The sequence below is a fragment of the Bos indicus x Bos taurus genome, chromosome 1 (assembly GCF_003369695.1).
Source record: "Bos indicus x Bos taurus breed Angus x Brahman F1 hybrid chromosome 1, Bos_hybrid_MaternalHap_v2.0, whole genome shotgun sequence".
NCBI classification, from domain to species: domain Eukaryota; kingdom Metazoa; phylum Chordata; class Mammalia; order Artiodactyla; family Bovidae; genus Bos; species Bos indicus x Bos taurus.
The window spans coordinates 124754176-124767145 of record NC_040076.1 but is presented as its reverse complement, the minus strand read 5'-3'; the positions used below and the strand labels follow the sequence as shown (position 1 = coordinate 124767145).

The following is a 12970-nucleotide window of genomic DNA, read 5'->3' as shown; positions in this document are numbered from 1 at the left end:
TTAGCGACCCCATGGACTGCAGCCTACCAGGCTCCTCCATCCATGGGATTTTCCAGGCAACAGTACTGGAGTGGGGTGCCATTGCCTTCTCCGGTTCCGGTTCATGGTCTAGCTTATGTCAATTTCATTGATTCAAAACATCCAAAGTCACATGCCTGAACTTACTATCACCACCACCACCAGGGCTTGACTCTCCACAGGTCTATCAGAATGTGTGAGACACAACAGCTCCCAGGCTTTGTTTACTGCACCCAGGGCAAGATCTCCAAAAGACCCAATGTCTTTATTTATATGTCATGAGAACCCACGGGAGAAACGGAATTGGGAGAGAAATGTGCCTTGATGGCTTAGTTGTGAAATAAGTAACATGCTGGTAACAAAATGCATTTGGGTTGCAGCTGTCTGTTTCTGAGATGGGTTAAAAACTAGTGAATTGTTCATACTGTTTGTAAGGGAAGAAACTGGTAGCCAGTGTGGGTCAGAAAGAGGAGCTGGTACAAGGTGCAGGAGGTGGGGCTCCTCTTAATTTGAAGGGCAAGTGGCAGGTGGTGAAGGCTGCTTTTGAATAATTCCCACTTGCTCCTTTTATGGAAGGGAGCTCTTTCTTTGTCTGTCTGTCTCTTTCTCCAGTTTTTTGCTGTTGTTGTATTTCTTTGGTCAGCTCTCTTGCATTATCATCCTACCCACCACTTACTGAGTATGCTACCGGCTAGTGTTGAACTTTACTTAAGTGGGACTAAGGGGATATAGAAATCACCAAGTCTTTGAGAAAAAGGGCAGAATTATACCTCACTGTCTCCTCTGGATTAAATCTATTCACTAGATTTTTATTCAAACCTATCCCGACCTTTTTGGAAAACCCAATTTAAAAAAAAATGCTTTAGGGCTTTTATTAGAAAGCATCCAAATGGAAACAGAAATGAGTGAGTGATAGGAGAGGAGAATGGCATTTAGATGAAAACAATAGAGGACTGTGCTGCAGTCATACCCATCGTGTGTGTGTGTGTGTGTGTGTGTGTGTGTGTGTGTGTGTTAGAGAGAGAGAGACTCTTAAAAATTTTGTTCTGAGAAATAGCAAAATCCATGGTTTTGTATGTGAAAAACCTGCTTTATCACTTAATGCTAATGAAACATTATCAGGAGGAGGTCATTGCATAATTAGAGATTACAGCACCATGGATGCATATGGGATGTGATAGTGAGGCCCTAGGTAGCTTCATCACAGGAAGAGGATGATAATCCCCACAGGCCTGATGCCAGAATTTGGGGACTGTAATGAAATGGAAAGTCTCAGGGAACTGGACAAGTGCCTCTGCCATCTTCTGCCCTAGAACTGCCTGACAGTTTAGGCCCTGGCACCAACCAGTCTGTGTAGGTGACACTGGACAGGAAAGAGAACATTGCTTCTATTAAATTATTTACTTTTAAAATGCCCTGCCTTCAAACTTCTGGATTTAAAAAAAGAACTCAATAAATTACCAAAATGATGACAGAAAAAAAAAAAAAAAAAAAACCTTTCTCTTCTAACCATAACAAAATAAACCAGCAAGATACACAAAGGCAGTTTGTTGGTCAGTTGAGTGATCAGTCCGTGCAAAGCCAACATAATTTTAGAGTCTTAAATACTGAATTTAGAAAGCATAGGTGGTCTGCTCCTGCAAAATGTTCTGTGTTAACATTCTCTTGGACTTTGTGCTTTCCACATTGCAATGCTAATAGCTGCCATTTATTGAAGGCCTCTTGCAAGCCAGAACTGTGATCAGCATTTTGTATATGTTATTTGTAATCGTTACAATAGCCCCACGAGTTTGAGGAAACTTGAGGAGATAGTGAAGGACAGGGAAGCCTGGCGTGCTGCAGTCCATGAGGTTGCAAAGAGTGGGACATGACTTAGGAGCGGATGACAGCAATAGCCCCACAGGAGAGATAATGTTATCTACATATTACAAGGAGAAATTGAGGACATTGAGGAAGGTTAAGCTACATGTCCTTACACATGGCTAGTAAGTGGTAGGACCTGTATTAGAACCTGTTTCTAAACCTCCTGGGTTGCCCCCTCTCTCCCTGACCACCCCCAGTAAACTGTAGGCAAATTTGTGCATCACTAAAAGGTTAGTTTTATGTGGTGATCCCAATAGGTAAGTTCTTCCCTTAAGTAATCTTTACAGGTGAAGTGATACCTTTAAAGCATCTGTATATTTCTTTAATTCTTTCTTTGTATGTCTACTTAATAGCAAACCAGCAAAAAAAAAAAAAGCCCAAAGGGATATTGAAACTGAAGAACTTATACAGTCAACTGTTCTCCAGTCCTTCCCAAAGGCTTAAGAAAATGTTTTTGTTTGAAGGGTAGATGTTTTGCCTGTTATCTGGCAGGAAGTAGCATATCTGTCCTTGGCTGCTACTAAATTTTCTGGATAATCAAAACATTATTTTTCTATCAGAATGCAATGTCATACCAAATGGAGACTCTTCTGGGTGCAAAATGAAGGAAGCCGACCTACCAAGGCAAACGTGAAAACAGGTGTCATCCAGAAATGTGAGCCTTGATGAGTTCTCTTTGAACACATGACTTGTGCTTTAAAACACACAAGAATTGGGGCAGTGGTTTCTTGTGACCTAAGCACACAGAAAAAGGTAGACCTGATCCTTTTGCAGACCCAAGAGTCTCCCAATAGAATCTTACATCTTTGGCTTCAGAGGTGGTTCAACAAAATTCAATACATTTATTAATGAGAAATTAATTATACTCAGATGCATTTCATGCCAAACGGTGATTCCTTCTCCACTGACAACTGTTATCAAATTATCTGCCTGAGGCTACCAAATCCAGGAGAAGTACTGACTTCTTGTGAAGAAGATGATTGTCTTCCTTCTTTATTGCTGCTTAAATTCCCTTTCCTGCATCAGAATTTGAATCAGCATGTCCTTCCTTTTCGCCTAGTTTAATGAAAATTAAGTTGTTAGAGTTACCTTCCTCTTGAGACTCTCAAGTAAGATATAATGCAATGTCATGAATAAACTGATTAGGTTGGTTTAGATGAAGTGTAGAAATGTCAGTCAGTTCAGTCGCTCAGTCGTGTCCGACTCTTTGTGACCCTGTGGACTACAGCATGCAAGGTCTCCCTGTCCATCACCAACTCCCAGAGCTTACTCAAACTCATGTCAATTGAATCAGTGATGCCATCCAACCATGTCATCCTCTGTCATCCCCTCCTCCTCCCACCTTCAATCTTTCCCAGCACCAGGGTCTTTTCAAATGAGTCAGTTCTTCGCATCAGGGGGCCAAAGTTTTGGAGCTTCAGCTTCAGCTTCAGCTTCAGTCCTTGATTTCCTTTAGAATTTCCTGGTTTGATCTCCTTGCAGTCCAAGGGACACTCAAGAGTCTTCTCCAACACCCAGTTCAAAATCATCAATTCTTCAGTGCTCAGCTTTCTTTAGAGTCCAACTCTCACATCCATACATGACCACTGGAAAAACCATAGCTTTGACTAGACTGACATTTGTTGGCAAAGTAACATCTCTGCTTTTTAATGTGCTGTCTAGGTTGGTCATAGGTTTTCTTCCAAGGAGCAAACATCTTTTAATTTCATGGCTGCAGTTACCATCTGCAGTGAATTTGGAGCCCAAGAAAATAAAGTCTGTCACTGGTTCCATTGTTTCTCCATCTTATTTGCCATGAAGTGATGGGACCAGATGCCATGATCTTAGTTTTCTGAATGTTGAGCTTTAAGCCAACTTTTTCACTCTCTTCTTTCACTTTCATCAAGAGGCTCTTTAGTTCCTCTTCACTGTCTGCCATAAGGGTGGTTTCATCTGCATATCTGAGGTTATTGATATTTCTCCCGGCAATCTTGATTCCAGCTTGTGCTTCTTTCAGCCCAGCATTTCACATGATGTACTCTGCATATAAGTTAAATAAGCGAGTGACAATATATAGCTTTGACGTACTCCTTTTCCTATTTGGAATCAGTCTGTTGTTCCATGTCTAGTTCTAACTCTTGCTTCTTGACCTGCATACAAATTTCTCTGGAGGCAGGTCAGGTGGTCTGGTATTCCCATCTCTTTCAGAATTTTCCACAGTTTATTGTGATCCACACAGTCAAAGGCTTTGGCATAGTCAATAAAGCAAAAGTAGATGTTTTTCTGGAACTCTCTTGCTTTTTTGATGATCCAATGGATGTTGGCAATTTGATCTCTGGTTCCTCTGCCTTTCCTAAATCCAGCTTGAACATCTAGAAGTTCATGGTTCACATACTATTGAAGTCTGGCTTGGAGAATTTTGAGCATTACTTTATAGCATGTGACATGAGTGCAATTGTACGGTAGTTTGAGAATGCTTTGGAATTGCTGTTCTTTGGAATCGGAATGAAAACTGAGTTTTTCCAGTCCTGTGGCCACTGCTGAGTTTTCCAAATTTGCTGGCATATTGAGTGTACCACTTTCACAGCATCATCTTTCAGGATTTGAAATAGCTCAACTGGAATTTCATCACCTCCACTAGCTTTGTTCGTAATGATGCTTCCTAAGGCCCACTTGACTTCGCATTCCAGGATGTCTGGCTCTAGGTGAGTGATCATACCATCGTGATTATCTGGGTCATGAAGATCTTTTTTGTATAGTTCTTCTGTGTATTCTTGCCACCTCTTCTTAATATCTTCTGCTTCTGTTAGGTCTGTACCATTTCTGTCCTTTATTGTACCCATCTTTTCATGAAATGTCCCCCTGGTATCTCTAATATTCTTGAAGAGCTCTCTAGTCTTTCCCATTGTATTGTTTTCCTCTATTTCTTTGCACTGATCACTGAGGAAGGCTTTCTTATCTTTCCTTGCTATTCTTTGGAACTCTGCATTCAAATGGGTATATCTTTCCTTTTCTCCTTTGCTTTTTGCTTCTCTTGTTTTCACAGCTATTTGTAAGGCCTCCTCACACAGCCATTTTGCCTTTCTTTTTCTTGGGGATGGTCTTGATCACTTGTCTCCTGTATAATGTTACAAACCTCCATCCATAGTTCTTCAGGCACTCTGTCTATCAGATCTAATCCCTTGAATCTACTTGTTACTTCCACTGTATAATCGTACGGGATTTGATTTAGGTCATACCTGAATGGTCTAGTGGTTTTCCTTACTTTCTTCAATTTAAGTCTGAATTTGGCAATAAGAGTTTCATGATCTGAGCCACAGTCAGCTTCCAGTCTTATTTTTGCTGTATAGAGCTTCTTCATCTTTGACTGCAAAGAATATAATCAATCTGATTTTGGTATTGACATTTGGTGATGTCCATGTGTAGAGTCTTCTCTTGTGTTGTTGGAAGATGTGTTTGCTATGATCAGTGTGTTCTCTTTGCCAAACTTTACTAGCGTTTGCCCTGCTTCATTCTATACCCCAAGGCCAAATTTGCCTGTTACTTCAGGTATCTCTTGACTTCCTACTTTTGCATTCCAGTCCCCTATAATGAAAAGGGCATCTTTTTTTTTAGCGGGGGGGGGGGGGGGTGGGTGTTAGTTCTATAAGGTCTTATAGGTCTTTATAGAACCGTTCAACTTCGGCTTCTTCAGCATTACTGGTCAGGGAATAGACTTGGATTACTGTGATATTGAACAGTTTGCCTTGGAAATGAGCAGAGATCATTTTGTCATTTTTGAGATTGCATCCAAGTACTGCATTTCAGACTCTTTTGTTGACTATGATGGCTACTTCCTTTCTTCTAAGGGATTCTTGCCCACAGTAGTAGATATAATGGTCATCTGAGTTAAATTCACCCATTCCTGTCCATTTTAGTTTGCTGATTCCTAAAACACCAATGTTCACTCTTGCCACCTCCCGTTCGATCACTTCCAATTTGTCTTGATTCACAGAGTGGTGCTGCAACTGTGTGGCACTGGAGCGGTGGCTGCGTGGTGTGAAGAGATACCCCACATCCAAGGGCAGAGAAGCCCCAGCAAGATGGTAGGCACTGGAGTGGTGGCTGTGCGGCGATGGAACAACTTTGAGGGGATACCCCACATCCAAGGGCAAAGGAGAAGCCCCAGCAAGATGGTAGGAGGGGTGAAATCAGGACCCAGAGACGCCACAGAGACTGAGACAACTGTGTTTGAGTGTCTCCTGAAGAGGTAGGGGTCAGCAGTGGACTGCTGCAGGGTCAGGGGCTCTGGGTGCAGTAGACCTGGGTATGGCATAAGCCCTCTTGGAGGAGGTTGCCATTAATCCCACCACAGAGCTGCCAGAACTTACACAGGACTGGGGAAACCGACTCTGGGGAGCAGGGACAGGACCTTGTGTGCATCAGCACCCTGGAGAAAGGAGCAGTGACCCCACAAGAGACTGACCCAGACTTGCCCATGAGTGGCCAGGAGTCTCCAGTGGAGGCGTGGGTCAGTGGTGGCCTGCTACAGGGTTGGGGGCACTGAGTGTGGCAGTGTGTGCATGCGACCTTTTGAAGGAGATCGCCATTATCTTCATTATCTCCACCATAGTTTGGCCTCAGGTCAAATAACAGGGAGGGAACACAGCCCCGCCCATTGACAGAAAATTGGATTAAAGATTTACTGAGCATGCCCCGGGCTTCCCTGGTAGCTCAGGGATTAAAGAGTTCCCTACAATGCAGGAGACCTGGGTTAGAGAATAGGATCCAGTTTCTCTCTCAGTCAGTCTCTCCCATCAGGAAGCTTCCATAAGCCTCTCATCCTTCTCCATCAGAGGGCAGACAGACTGAAAACCACAATCACAGGAAACTAACCAATCTGATTACATGGACCACAGCCTTGTCTAATTCAGTGAAACTATGAGCCATGCTGTGTAGGGACACCCAAGATGGACAGGTCATGGTGGAGAGTTCTGACAAAACGTGGTCCACTGGAGAAGGGAATGGCAAACCACTTCTGTATTCTTGCCTTGAGAACCCCATGAACAGTATGAGAACCCCCAAAAGCTAGGACACTGAAAGATAAATTCCCCAGGTCGGTAGGTGCCCAATATGCTACTCGAGATCAGTGGAGAAATAACTCCAGAAAGAATGAAGAGATGGAGCCAAAGCAAAAACAACACCCAGTTGTGGATGTAGAAATAAAAGGGGGATGTAAATCATAAGCACTAAGGATTTTTCTGGAGAGACTCTATCCAATCATTTTCTAATCCCAAATTCTGGCTTATTTTGTGTAACAGTTGCTTGGTTGACTTGAACGGGAAACAAAGTTGACAGCAGAAAGGAGAGAGATGGACATATTGCTTGCTGCTCAGTGGATTCTAATATGCTTCCTTGTCTTCTAATAAAAATGAAACAATCCCTTGTGACTGGGCTTAAATGGGGAAACGTTTTTGTTTTGCAGTCATTTCCAGGAATAGGATGAGATGGAGCCTTTTTACAATATGTTTCCGATAGCCCAGGGCAAAAAACTTTCTCCGTGGGCTTCTCTGCGTCTTCTGAGTGATGGGAGAAAACAAACCATTGCACAACATAGTTTAACCAAGTTTAGATGAAATATAATTTTGGTAGTGAAATATACACTCTAAAACTTTAGGGCCCAACAGCCAAAAAATATATGCAATAACTTTTCTTTAAGGGATTTGAACACTATGAGAGATAAAGCACATAATATAAGTCGTATTCTCTTTTCAACACACATGCACACTCAGAGACATAAGTAACCACACTCTCCTGCCCACCCATCCTACTTGCACACCTGAAACATCTCATCAGATGTTAGAGTTTTTTGGAGTAAAGGATTTTGTTTTTGAAGAATGTTTGTGCTGTGCTCAAAGCTCCTTTATCTGTAGTCTTAGAGACCTCAGCTTTTGAGGTTTTATTATTTCCATAAATTACCCACAGTCGGTATCACTCTTCTCTTTCCTTATAGTTAAGTGCTTCCTGTTGAATTATCTGATTGCGTCCATCAAGAACACGGTCTATGTTCTTGATCACTAAATGATGTAACATCACGCTTAGGGAATATGAAAAACTCATTCAAAACTCAGCACACAGATGCTCCCCCATAATAAACAGAGTCTTGAACATATGTCAAGGCATATCTTTCTTTGTTAGCTTCCTCTTCACTCTCCTTCTTAATGCTTAGCAAATAGAAATTGCCAGAAAATTAAGCACGGGCCTATGAAAGATGTTATTAATTTCAGAACTGAGTTGAAAGAAAACCAAACTTAAACTGTTTTATACTTATTGGCTGAGATGAGAGCACATTGGTTCCTACAGTCCCCAATTTAGAGATTCCTCAACCCTTTAAGGGAGGTGTGGTGCTAAAAGCAGCAGAAAACTGCTTCAATTAACTCTAATCATCACCATCATTAAGCAGTTCTATTTAGAGTGCCATATTAGATACCAGGGAGTCAAAAACAAATAACAAGCACTGCTCTCCCTAGAACCCCGGCGTTGAGAGCTAATAGCAAATGGTTTGATTTTAACTCAGGGGCCACAGATAAAAGGCTCCATTCTTGCTTACCAATTCCCTGAACTCTCCAGTTCCCTGGTAAATTTCTTTTGCACACACTCTTACACTTTTTTTTTTTTTTTTTTTAATGGTAATGTTAGCAGGAAAAATCCACTCCATTGTAAGGGGCACATTATTCTGAGAGCATAGATTTCCTCACAAATACCAGCATCACTTCCACTGCTCTGTAATAAGTGACTGCAGCTGTTGCCATGGTGATTTTCATTTTAAAAAATACTGTATCCACACAAAGACAGGCAACACAGCTGTTTCCAGGAGGCATCCTAAAACACGCCCAGATGGAATGATGCTACTGCCTTTCGCCAGAATGAGAGGGACATGTGTACAAGTCCAAACAGAACTAAAGATGGGGCTGTGGCTCTGACCCCATAAGGGTTTATTGGAGGGTGACTTAGAGCTGTGCGAGTTCAACTTATCCCCAGTTTTCCCAGGCAGATACTTAGCACTAGGTCATTGTTATTAAAATAATTTTCTCCAGTAGCTGCCTTAAAAAAGAGAGCCTCATCCCCCAAATCTCCATGCTACTCCCAGAACATTCCAGAAGCAAACTCTACTGATAGCACTCGCTCAGGACTTACTTATCTGAAGTTCCATAGACCACACCTATGTGTTATTAAAATGCTGCAAGGGAGTCAATGCAATGTATTTTAAATAATTCCCCAATTTCCATTTGGGGAGACCGCGCAGCCTGTTGCTGTCCTGGTCTTTCAAAAGGGAAAAAAGTTTGGTTTTCTCTGTGTGGGGTGCAGTAGGCATCAATGAAGACAAATATAAAAAACAGTTGATACCTGGGGAGTTGCCGTATTCTTTAACAATGACATTATGGTTCTCAAGGGACAGGACACTTTTGCTGTTTTGTTGCCTTGATTTGCATGGCAAACCAGAGGCTGAGAATGATGGGCTGTGCCTAGTCACTCCGTCATGTCTGAATCTTTGTGGTGTCATGGACAGTAGCCTATCAGACTCCTTTGTCCACAGGGATTCTCCAGGGAAGAATACTGGAGTGAGCTGCCATTTCCTCTCCATGGGATCTTCCCAACCCAGAGATTGAACCCAGTTCTTCCACACTGCAGGCTGATTCTTTATTGACTGAGCCACTGGAGAATGATGTGAGTAGCTTCAATACGTTGGTGGCCTTGGGACTTCCCTGGTTCCAGTGGTTAAGAATCCTCCTTGCAATGCAAGGGATGTAGGTGCGATCCCAGGTCAGGTTAACTAAGATCCCACATGCCCCTGAACAACTAAGCCTGCGTGCCACAACTACTGAGCCAATGAGCCATAACTAGGGAGTCTATGCATTGCAACAAAAGATCCTGAAGGATGCCACTAAGATCCAACACAGCCGAATAAATAAATACATTTAAAAAATGTTGGCAGCCTCAATCCCCCATTCTAAACAAAATTTGAACTAATTCTCTAATTCTCCCTTTGTAAAGCTGAAGGGATAGTTCTTGCTGTCACACAAGACAGGAGTGGGATTGAGCAGCAAAGTGGGAAAAGAAAGTCTACCATATGCCTCATGGGAAAAGGGTTTGAAAAGAAATTTTCTCATACTATGATTTATCTTGTAAAAACATAGCTATGTTTCTGGAATTCTCTGTATTTTATCAAACAATCAGTTATAGCTATTTTGTTATTATTAAGATCATTGAATTATAAGTATATATTATATGGTATAAGTCACCAAATGCCCAGAATCTAATAATAAAAGGATTTTACTTGGAAAGCACAAGTGGTCTTTTTATTCTTTGAGGAGAGCCTTTATTTGCAAAGAAATAATGGCTGTGCTTAACATCTGAGTAATCAGCAATCTTTGTGGTGGTAGTGGTTATTAAACATAAGGTTGAGATGTGACCCACAAATAATCCACGGGAAGCTGTGGGGCTTCACGAGCGAAACAATTGCCTGTGTTTGGTCCTGACTTGGCACTGACACTCTCTGTGACCTAGCAAAATGCCACTTCTTTCCTTTATGCTATAGCAATGCAAACGATGCTGAGGCTGACCACAGACTAGGCTTGGAGGCAAAAGGAATCCACGTTACTTCACAGTGCCCTGAAATGTTCAATGTCATCCATAATAAAATATATAATAAAATGGAAATGAAACAAACTCCTGTGGTTCCTTGAGACCTGTAAGAAATCAAAATATTTCATTTGTCTTCTCATTATATTGCAAATTAGGAAATCAGTGGTTCTCTTCATTCTTTTCTTTTTTAAAAAACCTCAGAAATCAAAGGAAATATGGAGAATGAAGTCACTCATCCAGAGTTTAGCAAGTAATAACTGTTCTAACTATGGTTTTCTTGGCTTCTTACCTATATCCCTAGTGCTGCCTGCAGATATTCTGCTGCTCTGAAAAGTAACTAAAACAGAGAAGTTTCCTCTAGACAGATTAGAATTCTTTAAGCATGCAAAAAATAAACAAAAGTAGAACTCATTAATTTATCAGATTTAAATATTAACATTGCTAAGTCAATCCTTAACGCTAATAAATGTTATTAGCTTTTTAATATTAATGAGGAACAGAGGTTGGTGACATTCTTGTTCCTCAGTGGATTTGAGAGGACTGTCCCAAAACTCAACTCTCAGTAAATCAGAAAAACTGATCAGTATGAAGTCACTCAAGTGGACCAGCAACCATGGATAAGGAAAGAATTGGGAAATTATTTCATAGTCATTGCGAGGAGCTAAGGTAATGAAATATGGGCGATACAGAATGTTAAATAGACCAGAAGGGTGAAATATATATACATACATATATATACACATACATATATATATATATATATATATATATTTTTTTTTTTTTTTAACAAATGCTTTCAAATACTTCAAACCATCTTTTTTCACTGTGCCCAGGGCTGAGAGAAGAGACCCACTGGGCTGTGTTTCTAGCTCTTGGCAGGGCTTGCTGAAGATCAGAAAACAGTACGGGGAGGAAGCTCTGTGTGATTTATTTTAACTGGGTATAAGAAAGCGACGATTGGAGATGTAAGTGGAAATGATGCCAGTGTATTTAACCACACATTTCATTTCCCTTAGACCTGGGGAAGCTAGAGGGAGACAGTCTATCTTTCAAAATTTCTTCTCTTTAATTAAATTCCAATATGATTATTTCTATTGGTTTTCATGCTTATTCATTCAGCGAATATTTGCTGAGTGCCTACTAAGTGCCTGGCACTATTGTAGATGATGGTGATATGTCGGTCAATATAAGTGAGGGGGGGGGTGCATGGGGAGGCAAAGAGACAATAAATATGAAAACCAACAATCAATCTTTTGAGATTGGAAATGATCGGTTACCCTCCCCAAACAGATTTGAAATAATTCAAAATTTAAAATTATAAAGTGACTTCAGAGACAATATCTTATCTGAGTTTCTTCATATTCCAATGAAATGCTTTGTCATGAAAGCTCCATTATGTAGATTTAGGGGTTGAAATTAAGCAAAGTTAAGTGACTCAGCTGAATTCTTTTAAACGGTGAATATTGCTGGGGAAGGGGATGAGGGTGGGAGGTGGAGGCAAGGATAGGTTGGAAGCCTGGGATTGACATGTACCCATCGCTATATTAAAAAGAGATTACCAACAAGGATCTCAGTATTTTGAAGTAATCTAAATGGGAAAATAACAAACCTAGACAGCGTATTAAAAAGCAGAGACATCACTTTGCCTGAAAAAGTCCCTAGAGTTAAAGCTATGGTTTTTTCAGTAGTCATGTACGAATGTGAGAGTTGGACCATAAAGAAGGCTGAGTGCTGAAGAATTGATGCTTTTGAATTGTGGTGCTGGAGAAGACTCTTGAGAGTCCCTAGGACTGCAAGGAGATCAAACCAGTAAATCCTAAAGGAAATCAAGGACTGATGCTGAAGCTGAAGCTCCAAAACTTTGGCCACCTGATGCAAAAGGCCAACTCTTTGGAAAAGACCCTGATCCTGGGAAAAATTGAAGGCAAAAGGAGAAGAGGGTGACAGAGGATGAGATGGTTTGATGGCATCACTGACTCAATGGACACGAGCTTGAGCGAGCTCAGGGAGATGGTGAAGGAGACGGAAGGATGGTGTGCTATAGTCCATGAGGTTGCAAAGAGGCAGACACGACTTAGGGACTAAACAACAACAAATGGGGAAAGAATTGAAAAAGAATAGATACATGTGTGTATAGCTGAATCACTTTGCTGTACACCTAAAACTAACACAACACTGTTAGTCAACTATGCCCCAGTATAACAGAAAAATTTTAAATAAATAAATAAAATGATCAAATAACAAACAAACAAACAGAGTGAACAGGGAAGCCAGGGTTTAAATTCAGAACGTCGTCTTAATAGCCTAGGTAGCTCAGCTGGTAGAGCATCAGACTTTTAATCTGAGGGTCCAGGGTTCATGCCCCTATCCAGGCACCAAAAAATAAACAAAATAAATTCAGAACATCTTTCTTTAAAACTTCTGCTCTTTTACTGTATCATACCACTTCCAGGATTAATTTAGCATTTTGTGTACCTATGTACAG

General features: G+C 41.1%; 1 protein-coding gene and 1 non-coding gene across 3 annotated transcripts in view; one reads left to right on the top strand and one right to left on the bottom strand.

The window, feature by feature from the left end:
* The window catches only part of SLC9A9 (solute carrier family 9 member A9), a 665191-nt gene that overhangs the window by 365743 nt on the left and 286478 nt on the right, over positions 1–12970 (bottom strand). The gene's annotated exons all lie outside the window — the stretch shown is intronic.
* On the top strand, positions 12788–12860 carry TRNAK-UUU. The gene has a single exon. It is a non-coding gene; the product is annotated as a tRNA-Lys (tRNA).